The sequence below is a fragment of the Triticum aestivum genome, chromosome 2D (genome assembly GCF_018294505.1).
Source record: "Triticum aestivum cultivar Chinese Spring chromosome 2D, IWGSC CS RefSeq v2.1, whole genome shotgun sequence".
Classification (NCBI taxonomy): domain Eukaryota; kingdom Viridiplantae; phylum Streptophyta; class Magnoliopsida; order Poales; family Poaceae; genus Triticum; species Triticum aestivum.
In genome coordinates this window covers 495,454,448-495,471,465 of record NC_057799.1, presented here as the reverse complement: position 1 = coordinate 495,471,465, position 17,018 = coordinate 495,454,448, and positions in this window count along the sequence as shown.

The window sequence follows — 17,018 nt, the reverse complement described above, 5'->3', positions numbered from 1 at the left end:
ACCAACTATGGCATCAAGATCAAGCACATCAGAAGTGACAATGGCGCAGAATTCAAGAACACCTGCCTCGACACTTATCTGGAGGCATCACACATGAGTTCTCTGATCCATACACACCTCAGCAGAATGGCATCATGGAGTGCAAGAATAGAACCCTCATTGAGATGGCACGTACGATGCTTGATGAGTACAAGACTCCAAGGAAATTCTGGCCAAAAGCCATTGATACTGCTTGTCACATCATCAACCATGTATATCTTCACAAGTTCCTAAAGAAGACATCATATGAGCTCCAGACTGGTAAGAAGCCAAATGTCAGCTATTTCAGAGTCTTTGGTGCTAGGTGCTGGATCAAGGATCCGCATCACACTTCAAAATTTGCACCGAAAGAACATGAAGGTTTTATGCTTGGCTAAGGAAAGGATTCGGACTCCTACAGAGTCTTCAACCTCTTTCACTACAAAGTGGTTGAAACTGTGGATGTGCGGTTCGATGAGACTAACAGCTCGCAAAGAGAGCACCTGCCAAATGTGCTAGATGAAGCTACACCAAGTGATTCTATCAAGCTTATGGGTACTATAGAAATCATACCTTCAGAGGAACAGGCTGAAGAGGAGATCATCATTTCTGCACCTAATCAACATGAAGACACTCCTCAACCTGAAGCGAATGCTGAAAATGAAGACAATGATCAGCAAGGGCAAAATCTTCGTCCAGTACATCCTCGTGTTGCAAATGAAGTCCAGATTGAGAAGATAATCGATAGCATCAATGCACCTGGTCCACTCACTCGTTCAAGAGCAACACAGCTAGCAAATTTCTGTGGGCACTTTGCATTTGTCTCTGTATCTAAACCAAGAAAGTTGATGAAGTCTTCATGGAACCTGAATGGATTCAAGCTATGCAAGAAGAGCTTCAACACTTTGAGTTGAACAATGTACGGGAGCTAGTAAAGCGTCCTGGTCCTCGCAAGCACAATATCATCGGCACCAAATAGATCTATCGCTACAAACAAGATGAGCATGGACAAGTTGTCAGAAACAAAGCTCGTCTCTACGCTCAAGGTTACACACAAGTTGAAGGGATTGACTTCGATGAAACTTTTGCTCCTGTGGCTAGGCTTGAAGCCATTCGCATACTGCTAGCCTATGCCAACCACAACAATATTCTTCTGTACCAAATGGATGTAAAGAGTGCCTTTCTCAACGGAAAAATTGAAGAAGTGTATGTTGCACAACCACCTGGTTTTGAAGACCCAAAGCGTCCTGACATGGTGTACAAGCTCAACAAGGCACTGTATGGCCTCAAACAAGCACCTCGCGCTTGGTATGACACACTCAAAGACTTCCTGAAGAGCAAAGGCTTCAAACCTGGTTCCCTAGATCCCACTCTCTTCATGAAGACATATGATGGAGAACTGTTTTATGCCAAATCTATGTGGATGAAATTATCTTCGGCTACACTGACAGGAGATACAGTGATGAGTTTGGACATATGATGCAAGAGCAATATTAGATGTCCATGATGGGTGAGCTGAAGTTCTTCCTTGGTCTTCAAATCCGTCAGCAGAGAAATGGCATCTTCATATCACAAGAGAAATACATCAAGGAATGCGTGAAGAAGTTTGGAATGCAAGACTGCAAAGGGTACACGACGCCAATGCCAACCAAAGGCCAATTGGGCCCCGACGACGATGGTAAAGAGTTCGATCAAAAGGTATACCGCTCCATGATTGGTTCTTTACTCTACTTATGTGCATCTAGGCCTGATATAATGCTTAGCGTTTGCATGTGTGCCCGATTCCAAGCGGCACCAAAGGAATCGCATCACTTAGCTGTGAAGCGAATTCTTCGATATTTGGCTCACACGCCAACACTAGGATTATGGTATCCCAAGGGCTCATAGTTTGATCTGGTTGGATTCTCAGATGCTGATTATGCTGGTGACAAGGTTCATCGCAAGTCCACATCAGGCACATGCCAGTTTCTTGGACGATCTCTTGTCTGTTGGTCTTCAAAGATGCATAACTGTGTATCACTCTCCACTGCTGAATCTGAATACATTGCTGTTGGATCTTGCTGCCCTCAGCTTCTATGGATGAAGCAAACTCTCAAGGACTATGGCATCAACATGAAGCATGTGCCACTCTACTGCGACAATGAAAGCGCCATCAAGATAGCTCATGAAGGAAATATGCCCTAGAGGCAATAATAAAGTTATTATTTATTTCCTCATATCATGATAAATGTTTATTATTCATGCTAGAATTGTATTAACCGGAAACATAATACATGTGTGAATACATAGACAAACATAGTGTCACTAGTATGCCTCTACTTGGCTAGCTCGTTAATCGAAGATGGTTGAGTTTCCTAGCCATGGACATGACTTGTCATTTGATTAATGGGATCACATCATTAGGAGAATGATGTGATTGACTTGACCCATTCCATTAGCTTATCACTTGATCGTTTAGTATGTTTCTATTGATTTCTTCATGACTTATACATGTTCCTATGACTATGAGATTATGCAACTCCCATTTACCGGAGGAACACTTTGTGTGCTACCAAACGTCACAACGTAACTGGGTGATTATAAAGGTGCTCTACAGGTGTCTCTGAAGGTACTTGTTGAGTTGGCGTATTTCGAGATTAGGATTTGTCACTTCGATTGTTGGAGAGGTATCTTTGTGCCCTCTCGGTAATGCACATCACTATAAGCCTTGCAAGCAATGTGACTAATGAGTTAGTTGCGGATGATGCATTACATAATGAGTAAATAGACTTGTCGGTAACGAGATTGAACTAGGTATTGAGATACCGACGATCGAATCTCAGGCAAGTAACAAACCGATGACAAAGGGAGCAACGTATGTTGTTATGCGGTTTGACCGATAAAGATCTTCATAGAATATGTGGGAGCCAATATGAGCATCCAGGTTCCGCTATTGGTTATTGACCGGAGACGTGTCTCGGTCATGTCTACATAGTTCTCGAACCCGTAGGGTCCGCACGCTTAAAGTTTGGTGACGATCAGTATTATGAGTTTTTGTGTTTTGATGTACCGAAGGTAGTTCGGAGTCCCAGATATGATCACGGACATGACGAGGAGTCTCGAAATGGTGTAGACGTAAAGATCGATATATTGGATGACTATGTTCAGACACCGGAAGTGTTTCGGGAGGTTTCGGACATTTACCGGAGTACCGGGGGTTACCGGAACCCCCCCCCCCCGGTGTCGTGGTTCTAAGTCTGACAGTAGAATGGGGGTAGGGATGTAGAGGCAAGATCCTAGCTATGGAGAAGCTGTACGCACGAGTTTTACGAGTTCAGGCCCTTCTCGGAGGAAGTAACAGCCATACGTCTAAGAGCCCGGAGGTGGTCGACTGAATTATATGCGTGTGTGTTACAGGGGGTGCAAACCCTTGTCCCAGAGGAGGGGGTGGCTTATATAGAGTGCGCCAGGACCCCAGCTCCCCTCCGTTACACAGGGTTCAATGTTCATAAAGAAGGAGCGTTACAGGTAAAGTCTGTAGTAAAGTGATATAAATGACTATTAAGTCTAAGGGTAAATGCCCGACCGTTGGTGCGTAGAGTGGCTTTAGGTCTTCTGCACGTCGTGTGCTTTAGCGGTCGAGTGACCTAAACAAGGGGGGTCTCCGAGTGAATGGTAGGTCGAGTGGATTGCACTCGACACCTTAGTTGGGTCCCCTCTATTTACTCCTGAACCTCTTTGCTTCTAGGACAAGGACCTTAGGTAGGAGGTGTAGGTCAGGCCTATTACCCTACCCCAGGTCTATGTCCTCATCATTAGCCCCCAAATGGATTGAGGTCCGAGTGAAAAGAAGGTTGAAGTTGGCCTTGCTTTGACTCTTGCTTTCATCTCCAAATGGATGCCAGTTGTTGGAACTTCGGCTTCGTTTCAGTCGCCTTGATCGATTCAGAAATGACCGACTGGTTTTTATAACGTCATCCGTCGAGTGTTATCCTTGACATGGAATCTTTGGCGTGATCGGTTGTAGAGGATCCCGGATTTTGCGGGATTCAAAATTTTGGTGGAAGCGCGCCAGGCGGAGCGCGCCGTGGTAAGCGGAGTAGATAAGTAGGACGTTTCGATTTCCGCGCTACCTTTTTCGCCACGTATCTCGTGTGCAACTGTTAAGGGATTTGACAGGATCGTCCGAGCCCACGCGTCAGCCACTCAGAAGTAGGCCTTTAAAAGCGGCGAGACCGAGGCGTCCGCACTATGCGTGCCCATTCTCCTTCTTCTTCCTCTTGCTCCTTTACCTCGTTCAGCTCCTCCACTCTCGACGCCGCCGCTCTGCCACCATGGGTAAGGAGAAAACGGCAGCGCTGGAACGCGCGAAGAAGGCGACGGGGGCGCCGAAAAGCAAGAAGACGAATCGGGGATCTTCATCGCGCTCGGGGCTGCTGTCAGGTTGGATCCAGGGAGATTGGATCCGATCCTCACTTCGGCAGGAAGACTTGGACGATATGGCCAAGTTAGGGCTGATCGTCCATGAGTCCGCGCGGCTACCGGAGGGGGAAACGGAGCCACAACCGTGACTGGGTGAGTGTGTCCTGCTCGCCACTCATGTCGACCGCGGCTTCTCGCTTCCTCCACACCCCTTCTTTCGAGGTTTCTTGAATTTCTTCGGGGCTCAACTCCATCATTTCACTCCCAACACCATCACATACCTTGCCGCATTCGTGTCCATGTGCAAGAATTTCCTGTGTGTCGACCGCACTGGGGTCTTTTCAAGCACATTTTCACCATCCGCTCCCAAACAGTGAAGAAAGCGAACTCAAACGACGAGAAACCCCATGTTATCCAGATGTGTGGGGGTCTGGGTATCAAGAAGAGGAAGAGGAGTTCCTTCCCTTCGATGACTCTTCCTAAGTCGGTCAGGGGCTGGCAATCGACCTGGTTCTATTGCCAGGATATCGTGACTCCAGGCCAGTCGACTGGACTTCCCACTTTTTCTTTTGATCGTGTTCAAACTCCATCTTCGTTGAAAGTGAATGTCGCAGAGAAGGCAGAGACGAGCATGCTGGTCGAGAGAGTAGTTCAACTGATCAACCAAGGTGTCACCGCATGGATCTGCTGGAGGTGTTCCTCAGTCGGCGCATTCAACCACTCCAAGCTCGTGACCACTCCATGTGGATGTACTCCGGGGCTGGTGATACCGCTCGGGTTCATCCGGAGGAGGTGACGGCCCAAACAATGGCCGAGTGGCTGAGGGGCATCACCGGGAACAAGGACAACCCCAGGGGCGCTAGGAGAGTCAAACCTTTCAGCGACAGGAACCAGCCAGACAAGGTTTGGCCACTACAACTGATTGAATTTGGATGTGCTTTCTGACTGTTTGTTGATCTGACTGATTTCCACTCGGCTCCTTGTTTTGCAAATTTATACAGAGATGTACTCAACGCCCAATGGTGAACAAGCTCTGGAGCAGGACCATGAAGGCGAGGACAGCGCGGAGGAGAGCGGCGAGTGGGAGTCACCAGCCGACGATGATGAAGATGAGAGCGATGAGTCGGACGACGAGGAGGCAGCCGACTCACCACCTCGTTTCGAACGTCGATCCAAGCAGCACCATGATCCCGCGGGCAGGCGCGGCAAGGCTGTGGCCTCGAGCGCTCCATCTCAAAAGCGCACTCGGTCTTCGACCCCGGAATTGGCTGAGAAGGTCACCAAGCAGCCCAAGATCAATCCTTCGAAGGCTTGGAAGACCTTGCCTAGAATCAAGATGGACGTTCCTGTTGCTTCTGGGTAAATGTTCTCCCCGTATTTTCTTGTTCTGACCGATTCTCTTGTACTGACCGAGTGGATGATGAACCTTTACAGCCCGGCCTCGGCTACGACTGATATGGATATCGACAAGACCCCAGACGATGAGGAAACCGATGACGCAGCTACCTCCAAAGCCAGTAAGTCTGCCCGACTCTAATTTATTTGGATGACTGGATTGTTTGTCAGCTATCTCTTTGACTTTCTCTATTTGTTGTAGCACCACGGGACGTTGTTGTGCTCCCGGATGATGAAGAAGAAGTGCCCCTGAGGGAAAGGAGGAGGAGGGACAAGGGACTGAGCGGGAAAGCGCCTGAGGTTCAGGTTCCTCAGTCGACACTAATGCCTGGGACGACGGTCGAGCGATCGACAGATCTGGCTCGCACCAACGTCACTTTCGCTATCCCGCTGTCGACTGATTGCCCATCAGGATCAGCTGCTCAGACCCCTGCTGCTCCATTACAACTCCACGCATCAGACCCAGCGGTTGCTTCGACTGCTCTGCCATCATCGCTTTTCACTGCGTATCAAACTCTAGACGACCCACCGAGTGCCGCCAAGGAAGATCTTCTTCAGTTGAATCTTGTGATGGGGCAGATGAAAGTGGTGCACGAGGCCAGTCAGGTGGCTTCAACGCCGGCGCTGCTCTGCAGACCAATGTCCAGGTTAGTTGATTTCTGACTGATCTTATTTCTCATCCGATCACCCACTGGAGTGTGACTGTTTTAAAGTTGCACAAGTCTATTTGAGTCGACTTGGATTGAGTCGATTGAGTCTTTGAACTAGTGGGGGCATGCTGAGTGCACCCACTGGGTGTAGTCCCCGAGACCATAGTTGACTGTGGGCAGTCGACTGTGGTATGAGAATCCGAATTTTCTCACTCGGCCTGGGCGGGCCAGGTCGAGTGGAACCGGAACCAGTGGGGGCACGCTAAGTGCACCCACTGGGTGTAGTCCCTGAGACCGTGGTTGACTGCGGGCAGTCGACTATGGTCTGAGAACTGCTTTTTTTACTCTCGCGCTGGGCAGACCATGTCGAGTGTTTATTCAAACCAGTGGGGGCACGCTAAGTGCACCCACTGGGTGTAGTCCCCGAGACTGTCGTTGAATGTTTGATTCGGTGGTAGTCTTAGAGTAGCTATCACTGTGATGTCTTTTTATCTCAGTCAACTGATATGGCTTATACTACAGAAATCTTGTGATCTTGGGGCTCAGCTTTCTACAATGAACAAGCAGCAAATCAGCCTCAACCTTGATCTGGAATTGGCCAAGAAGAATCTCAAGACTGCTCGTGATGAAGTAGCTGCCATGGGAGGTAACCAATCGTCAACTGTCTATCTCACTACTGGCACTTTTCCTTTCCATTTTTTGAACCGAGTGACTCCACTCGAGCAGATGTATGTAGTGAAAACCGTCAACTTCAAGCCCGTCTGAAGAATGTTATTTCTTTAGAGAAAATGAAGCAGGCTTTGGAGAAGAAGGATCTGGATCTTGCTGCTGCACAGAAGGAAGCGCGAGAGAAAACGGCGCTTGCTGACAAGAAGCTTGCTTCAGTCGGCAATTTAGAAGAAGAGAACTCCAAACTGAAGACTGTTGTTTCCGACGCCAATCGGGAGGTCGAGCGACTGAAGAAAGACAAGGACAAGCTGACTGACGAGCTTGGGAGCCTCTAGGCCAAGAAGGGCAAGTTGGAGTCTTATCTGGGCCAGCTTGCTGCAAAGCTGCTCCTAAAACTTGAAGGTACTGATGATTGACTGACTTATTACGGTCGACTGTCAAGCTCAATTATATCGTCGACTCACCATTTACTCAACTGTGTAGAGCTTTGCCAAGACTTTGAAGCGGAAACTGGGCGGGTCGAGACGGATCTCGATCCCATAAACTGTCCAGTCAAGGATGAGTTGTCACATCCTAGCTAGTTCATGCATTAGAGTGTTGCATCATGTCTACATTTCACAGAAACCTGAAATGGGGAATGCCAGAAACCCCCAGCACCCCCCTGGAACAACTAGGGTTTACTAAAATTCTTTTCAATGAACCTGAAATGCCCTCCATAAATGTTCACCATCTTTGGTCTTGGCTAAAACCTCTGCCAAAAATGGTTTCATATTTTTGGAGGCCATTTTGGATTTTTGCACAAGCCATAAGTATTTGCATTTGGGCATTTTAAATGCTATAAATATTTTTAAATGCCCAAATAATTTTGAAAGTATTTTTAGGCTGTTGGGAATAATCTCAAAGGTGCCTCAGAATATTTTCAGGATTTTTCCAAATGAAATAGTATTTTTACTATTTCAAAACACAGTACAGAAATAATCAAAAAGGAGAAAGAAAACAGAAAGCAGAAACTTACCTGGCAGCCCACCTGGCGGCCCAGCACTGTGCTGGCCCGCGCCAGCGAGCTGCTTGCTCTCGCCAGAGCAGGCAGACAGGTGACGCGGTGAGCGCGAGCTCGCCACCGCGCCAGCTGCTTGCCACCCTCGTCGCGGACGAGCTGGACGACCTTCCTCGACGCGCCCCGAGCCCCTGGACATCGTCACTCTCCCCCATCGCCTCTCCCTCACCCTTTCCCCACCATGGCCGACGCCGCCGCAGACACCTCACCGGAGTAACCGTGGCCACCGTCGACCTCGCGCCATTCCACTGTGTCCTACAGCTCTGCCGTCGCCCACTCCTTCGAGCAAGCCGAGCCCCGAGCGCTCGTTTGCCCCGAAGCTCCGCCACCGACCTCGCCTTCGCCGCTCCCCGTCGGAGATCCCCTCCGCCGTCGCCACTGCTACAGCTCGTCTCCGACCCCGCCGCCTGCTCCGTCGCAACCGCCGTGAGCATGGCCACCTTCCCATCCTCCCCTCTCTCTCTCTCGAGCTCTGTAGCCACCGCACAAAGCTCACCCGAACGCGCCACCGTACGAGCTCGTCGCCGACGAGGCTCCGGCCATCCAACGGCCGCACCACCGTAGCCATTAGCTTCACCGCAACGCCAGGAACCCGTAGCGCCATCGCATGTCCCTCGCCGTGCTCTCTAGCTACGATTTCAACCACGCCTGTACTCCGGCAGCCGCACGGCTCGTCGCCGGCGTCGATTTCGGCGACCCCGAGCTCCACTACCACCACCAGTCGACGCGGTTCGCCCCCAGCTACACGTAGGTGCTCTCCGCCGTCCTTTTGGTCGCCGGAGGAGCAAACCCGCACACCACCGCCGCGTCTGGACGTCGCCGGCGGCTAAACGCCGGCGAGTCAGCGTGGTTTGACCACGGTTTGACCCCCCAGGGTCACTGACAAGTGGGGCCCGCCTGCTAATTAAATCTGGGTTAAAGTTAAAACTAATCCTAATTAACTAATTACCTAACCGTGACACTGACATAGGGGACCCACCCGTCAGGTTTGACCTGGACGACCCCGCTGACCCGCTGACGTCACACTGACGTCAGGCTGACGCAATAAAACATTTACTGGAATTATTCTTATATTGGAAATTCCAGAAATTATCACAAACTTCAAAAAATCATAGAGAATAATCTATAGCTCAGAATGAAAAGATTTATATATGAAAAATGATCAGAAAAATCCATTCTATCCATCTGTACTGGTTTCATGCATGATTAAGCAAGTTAACCTACTGTTTTATACAGAACAAGATAAAGCATTAATATGGGCCATTTATGAACTTGGAATTTGAATCTTTGATTCAAATTAGTCCAAACCCATCTGGTCTTAGTTGCATTAGCCCAACACATCCATCTTGCCATGTCTCATGCATGCATCATATTGTTGCACTTGCTTGGTGTTGATTGTGCTTCGGTATGCTCATCGTGGTAGGTCCTGCCTCCGAGGATATTCACGAGTATCCAACTGAAGGGCAGTATCCCACCACCACTCTGTCAGGCAAGCAACCCATTGGTCATTTCGATACAAACCCATCTTCTCGCTTCTGCTCTCGTTTACTACATTAAGACAACGCGATTCAAACTGCTGTGTGTTGCGGTAGTTGAACCCACTTTCCTTTGCATGACCTGTCATTGCCACAGTAACTAGATGAAACCCACTAGCATGTGTAGGAGTTGATTGAGCCATGTTGTGTTCCTACAATGCTATGCTTGCTATGCTTAGAGTTGTGTCAGGTCTGGCTCATCAGGGTGATGAACTAGAGTGAAAGTGTGTGTGTGGGTAAAGAGGGTGAAGTGTTGAATACGATTTGGTAAAGGTATCGATGGGAGGCCATGTAGGAGTATATGGTGGGTTGTTTCATTGAGACCGTCCCTAAGAACTGAGATCTGTATGCGTGATTTAAGATTCAGCTACTACCACACATTGGGCCCGAAACCAATGGACCCCCTCGGCTTCTTATTCACCCTTGTCCTCTGTCCAGGAGTTGCACGTAGTTTCTGGTGTTTGTAGTAAGCTGGAGGCCGTGGACAGCGCTGACCAAGGGGTGGGCTGTGATGCGGTAGGCTCGTGGCACGGTGTACCGAGTCGCCCGTTTGGTGTCCGGGAACCCTGCACACATCGTTCGGGGCCGTATGTGGAAACCTCGGCCGGACTCCCTGCGGATGGAACCTGAATAGGCGATAAACCTGGACTAGAGACTCGAGTGTTTAGGTAGGCTGTGGCCGACACCCACGTTGGGCTTCCGCTTGAAGGTTGCCGAGTACACGTCGTGTAGCGACGATAAGTGGTGAGAGCGTGTGTGATGAAGTACACCCCTGCAGGGTATGAAACTATTCGAATAGCCGCGTCCGCGGTAAAGGACTACTTGGTCGCTTATGCAGTTCATAGACAAGTAAATGGATACTACTAAAAGCCTCAAGATAAGTGTGAGTACCGCGGATGGCCCTCTCGTTGGATGACGAGGGAGGATCCACGGTGGAGTATTGAGTTGGTGATTAATGGACTCGTGTGAGAAAACTATTTCACAAGTGGTGTATCATAGGATAGCTTAGCCAAGAGTCAAAGCTGGCTTGCTGCAATAACCCCACTACCTTCTTGAGAATGAACATGTATAGTAGGATCTGTTGTAAGACTCGCTGAGTACCTTTGTACTCATGTTGCTTTAATTACTGTTTTCAGATGACAACACCGCCCCTTCTGACGGGTTCTACGTAGAACTCGACGACGACGAGTGACTTGCCACCCAGGTGGTGATCTAGGCTTGTGAAGGGCCTATGTAGATAGACATGCTTCGTCAAGCCTTCTTTCTTCTAGTGTCTGTACCCAGACAGTTTGCTTCCGCATGTGCTTGTATGATTGTATGACTTGAGTGTTGGGTCATGCGACCCCCATCTGTATGAACAAGTTATGTAAGGCTCTCCGGAGCCCCTTAAATAAAGTACTTGAGTTGTAGAGTTTTGTTGTGATGCCATGTTGTATTCGCGCATATCGAGCATATTGTGTGTATGTTTGAAATGCTTGGTATGTGTGGGATCCGACAATCTAGTTGTCTATCTTTAGCAGCCTCTCTTATGGGGAAATGTAGTCTGGTGCCTCCTTGAGCCATAGTAGTCCGCTACAGCCCGGTTCACCGGAGTCCTGCTAGCCCAGCACTACTGCTCTGGACACTTGACTGGCCGGCATGTGAGCCGCTTTGGGTTCAGGACTAGCCATGTCGGCCCGGGTTCTCTGTCATATGGATGCTAGCGACATTGTCATATACGTGAGCCAAAAGGCGCAAACGGTCCCGGGCCATGGTAAGGCGACACCCGTGGGAGTACCGTGCGTGAGGCCGCAATGTGATATGAGGTGTTACAGGCTAGATCGGTGTGACTTGGAATCGGGGTCCTGACAGCGTTGGCATCAGAGCCGGACTGCCTGTAGGTGCGATAAGCCAAACTGGTCGATGTCGAGTCTAGAAATGCTTTAGTTATATGTAGGGGAATTGATTGTGGGAGGGAACGTAAGGTGCTTTTACTCCTTTACCTCATGCCCTCTGATCTGAGTCATTCTCTTCTCATTCTACGTGGGTTAAGGACTAGGCTCTCTCCTCTCTATCAGGTTCACGTGTTACTAATCCGTAGTAACTTATAGGATTGTTGGTTCCATGCTTCGGTTCAGTTTCTACTACCCTAGTATGTTGTCGGTTGAACCAGAACCTTGACATGATGTTGTTGAGTGGTATTGCAAAACTGTTGCGAATGTCTCAAATCCTTTTTCGAGCATTTACAGCCGTTATGCTGTCCGAATTCTCCTAGTAATACTAATGCCTTGCATCATTTCGTGCTTTCAGATGGCCACCCGTTCCCAGAACCAAGTGGTTTGTCTGACCCGGTGCATCGGCGTACCTGGTCACACGGCCATGTTGGTCCGAGTGATGGTTGAGACAGGCTATCGTTGGTATCCCGAGTATACCGTCGAGGAGCAGTTCCGAGACTTTAACCAAAGTCAATATCTTTGCACCGTCAGGATTTATCCATCCTATCCCGGAGCCACTGAACCCCTCCATTGCTCTTATGGACTTGGGGTTACTATCGAGATGTCTGTGCAGGACGCAGCTTACTCGATGATGACTATCATGCGAGCCAAAACTGCTTTGCTTCAGAACACCGACTACCGCTACATGCCAGCAGCACTCCCTGGGGCACAGGGGTACTATCAGGCTACTTACTGTGATTCTACCCATGAGGACTCACTACTCCGCACCACCACTGAGATGCTTGAGGACAAGGACCGTGAGAATCGTGCCTTGCGAATGGAGCTCTTTAATGCTCGTGCTGATCACTGGGCCACTCTGACACGGTTTGCACCTGCCGTGCAAGCTGGGTTCATGGACATGAGGGACTTATACCCCGTGCGATCTGGTCTGCCAGAATGTATGGAATGGTGTGATGTAGGAGGCATCACCCCTCCTCGTGGACCCCGTCTGCCACCGTTTGTTGGACCAAGGCCACACCCGAGTCCCTATGGACCGCAGGCTCCACAGGGCCGTCTGTTTCCGGATGATCATGTTCTGCTTCCAGGACATGGTGGTGACTTCTATGAGGATTACTACGGAGACGTCTGAGTTGGCAGTAGATCTACTAGTATTGTAACAGTTGTAATCTCCACAGTCCTGCGTGTCTTGTGGAATACAACTTGGTGTGTATCACGTTCCGGAGGTGTAGAAAAATAATGTATAGGAGCTTGGAATGCCTCTGATGAGATGTATCGTCTTTCATCGTAGTTGTACCTTAGCCTGGGCTTGTACTAAACTATGTATGGCGTGTATGACCGTTGGTATATGTATGTTGCTATGTTACCATGTCATACTGATGGTCATCTCTACATTCCGCGTTATCCATTACATTCCGCTTTTCCCTATCAAGATTTAGCCATCCTCGTCTAAATCGTTGCCTTGTTTCTCCTAGGATGGTTAACACCCGCAACAACCCTGCTGTCCAGGCGCAGGATGAAGCCAATGCAGCCAGGGCGGAGGATCTGCCCCAACCGCCTTCACTGGCCGAAGTTATGCTGGAGGCAGAAAGAAACAAGCGTGAGACTAACCGCTTGCTAGAGCGAATTGAGCAGAATACTGCACATCACCAGAGGAACGACCTGGTGTCCCTCAATGACTTTATCAAGTTGTACCCACCGAAGTTCAATCATTCCGTCGAGCCCCTTGATGCGGATGACTGGCTTCGCAGCATCACCCATAAGCTACGTTCTGCCAACGTAGCCGAAGCTGATAAGGTTACCTACGCTGCCTATCACCTCGAAGGCCCTGCTAGCCTTTGGTGGGAGAACTTTGATGCTATGCGCCCAGCTGGACAAATCACTACTTGGGCTGAATTCAGTGAGGCTTTCCGTGAGCATCACATCCCGGAGGGTCTCATAGATCGCAAGCGCGAAGAATTCTGCAACTTCACCCAAGGCAGACTGACCGTGGATGCATATAGCCGTGAGTTTGGAAATCTAGCACGCTATGCTCCTGAAGAGGTATCCACCGACGCCAAGAAGCAGGCAAGGTTCCGCAAGGGACTTAGCCCCGAGCTTCGCCGTGATCTCCGTCTGCATGAGTGTACCTCTTTCCAAAAGTTGGTCAATAAGGCCATCAGTGCCGAGACAGGACAAACTGACTATGACGCTACACGCAAGCACTCTCGTGACTTTGGTTCCTCATCTGGCTCCCGATCCCAGAAGCGCCGGGTCTGGATTCCAAATACTGCTCTACCACCCAGGTTCACTCCGAGGCCATCCTTCGAGGCGCCTCGCCCCAACCAGCAGCATGCACCGCCCAAAGTCTATGGTGGCCCCACTGCTAATGCTGCTCCACGCCCCAATATTGTGACATGCTTCAAGTGTGGAGAAACGGGTCACTATCAGCGCGAGTGCCCCCGAAACAACCTCAATCAACCTGGACAGTCCGTTGGCCGTGGTAAGCCAGCAGGAAAGACTTACTACGCCAAGCCAGCCACCACAGCACGTGGCCATGTCAACTATGTTTCAGCTGAAGAAACTCATGAGGATCCCAACGTCGTCCTTGGTACGCTCCTTGTTAATTGCCATCCGGCAACTGTTCTTTTCGATACTGGAGCATCTCATTCATTTATCTCTGAGAGCTATGCTCGATTATACAACACCACATTCTGCGACATGCCCACTTCCATGGTAATCCAAACCCCTGGTTCTAAGTGGCAAACCTCTAAGATAAGCCATGGCAATGAAATTCTTGTTGACAGATTGGTCTTCCTTGCGTCACTAATAGCTCTCAAGTCCTCGGACATAAACATCATCTTGGGTATGGACTGGATGTCAGCTCATTATGCTAAGATTGATTGCTCTACTAGAACTGTTCAACTCACCCATCCGTCGGGCAAGACAGTCAATGTTTTAACCCGAGTGTCTAAACGTCAGCTCTACTCATTAAATGCCAACCCTCTTCCCGACCTCGAAGATGTGCCGGTAGTCTGTGACTTCCCGGATGTCTTCCCTGAAGAACTGCCAGGTATTCCACCCGACAGAGATGTTGAGTTCGTGATAGACCTCGTTCCAGGAACCGTCCCAATCTCTAGAAGACCCTATAAGATGGCACCCCTAGAGCTAGCCGAGCTTAAGAAACAACTCGATGAGTCCTTGAAAAAGGGTTTCATCCGTCCTAGTTCTTCTCCGTGGGCTTGCCCCGTCCTCTTCGTCAAGAAGAAGGATGGTACGGATCGGATGGTTGTAGATTACCGACCCGTCAACCTAGTCACAATCAAGAACAAGTATCCGCTTCCCAGGATCAACGACATGTATGATCAGCTCGCTGGATCCTCAGTCTTCTCTAAGATGGATTTGAGGTTGGGCTACCATCAAATCAAAATCAAGAACGGGGACATTCCTAAAACGGCCTTTGTTACTCGTTATGGCCAATACGAGTATACAGTCATGTCCTTCGGGTTAACCAATGCTCCAGCCACTTTCTCTCGGTTAATGAACTCAATCTTCATGGAGTATTTGGATAAATTCGTCGTAGTATACCTCGATGATATACTCATCTACTCCAAGAACGAGGCAGAACATGCCGAGCATCTAAGGCTAGTACTAACGAAACTTCGAGAGCATCGCCTTTATGCTAAATTCTCCAAGTGTGAATTCTGGTTGCCAGAAGTGACCTACCTAGGCCACGTGATCTCTGGTAAAGGTATTGCTGTCAATCCCGAGCGAGTTCAAGCCATCCTTGACTGGACTCCCCCTGAAACGGTTAAACAAGTTCGGAGTTTCCTTGGCTTAGCGAGCTACTGCCGTCGCTTCGTCGAGAATTTCTCCAAGGTTGCTAAACCTCTAACCGAACTCCTCAAGAAAGATAAGAAGTTCGAGTGGACCCCACAGTGCGAGTTCAGCTTTCAGGAACTGAAAAGACGCCTGACGTCTGCCCCCGTACTCGTACCACCAGATTTTTCTAAAGACTTTGTTATTTATTGCGACGCCTCGCGACAAGGACTAGGTTGCATACTCATGCAAGACCGTCATGTGATTGCCTACGCTTCCCGACAGTTGCGTCCACATGAGGATAATTATCCCACACATGATCTAGAGCTTGCAGCCGTAGTCCATGCACTCAAAACATGGCGACATTACCTTCTCGGTAACCGTTGCGAGATTTTCACCGACCATCAGAGTCTGAAATACATTTTCACCCAACCGGATTTGAATCTCAGGCAAAGACGTTGGGTCGAGTTGATCTCAGACTACGACTTAGAAATAACTTACACCCCGGGCAAAGCCAACGTCACGGCTGATGCGCTAAGCCGTAAATCCTATTGTAACAACTTGATGTTACAACAAAGCCAACCACTTCTCCACGAGGAATTCTGTAAGCTTAACCTTCACCTTGTTCCTCAAGGATTTCTATCTACCCTGGTGGCGAAACCTACCCTTACGGATCAGATCATCCAAGCTCAGAAGGTAGATCCAGGGATCTCCCGTATTAAGAGAAACATCAAGAAAGGAGTTGTGGATTGTTTCTCCGTTGATGACCAAGGTGTTGTGTTCTTTGGAGACCGCCTAGTGGTTCCCAAGGTACGCAACCTGAGGCGATTGATCCTTAAGGAAGCTCATGAATCTCCTCTCACCATTCATCCCGGTAGTACTAAAATGTATCAGGACCTACGCCAGAGGTTTTGGTGGACTAGGATGAAGAGAGAAATTGCTCAATACATTGCTAATTGCGACGTCTGTCGTCGTGTTAAAGCAGAGCATCAACGGCCTGCTGGCACCCTTCAGCCTCTGGCTATTCCTGAATGGAAATGGGATAAAATCGGTATGGATTTCATTACCGGGTTCCCCAGGACCAAGAGAGGGAATAATGCTATCTTCGTTGTTGTCGATCGTCTTTCCAAAGTAGCCCACTTCCTACCTGTTCGTGAGAGTATAACCGCTAGCCAGCTAGCAGACTTGTACATCTCCCGAATAGTGTCTCTTCATGGTGTTCCATTGGAAATTAACTCAGACCGCGGAAGTCTCTTCACCTCTCGATTTTGGGAAAGCTTCCAAAATGCAATGGGAACTCGTCTCTCTTTTAGCACCGCTTTTCACCCTCAATCAAGTGGTCAGGTAGAACGAGTTAATCAAATTCTGGAGGATATGCTCCGAGCTTCTGTCATCTCCTTCGGCATGGATTGGGAGAAATGCCTTCCATTCGCCGAGTTCGCTTATAACAATAGTTACCAAGCTAGCTTGGGAAAAGCCCCTTTCGAGGTTCTCTATGGACGAAAATGTCGAACGCCTCTTAACTGGTCAGAAACCGGGGAAAGACAACTCTTTGGCCCGGATA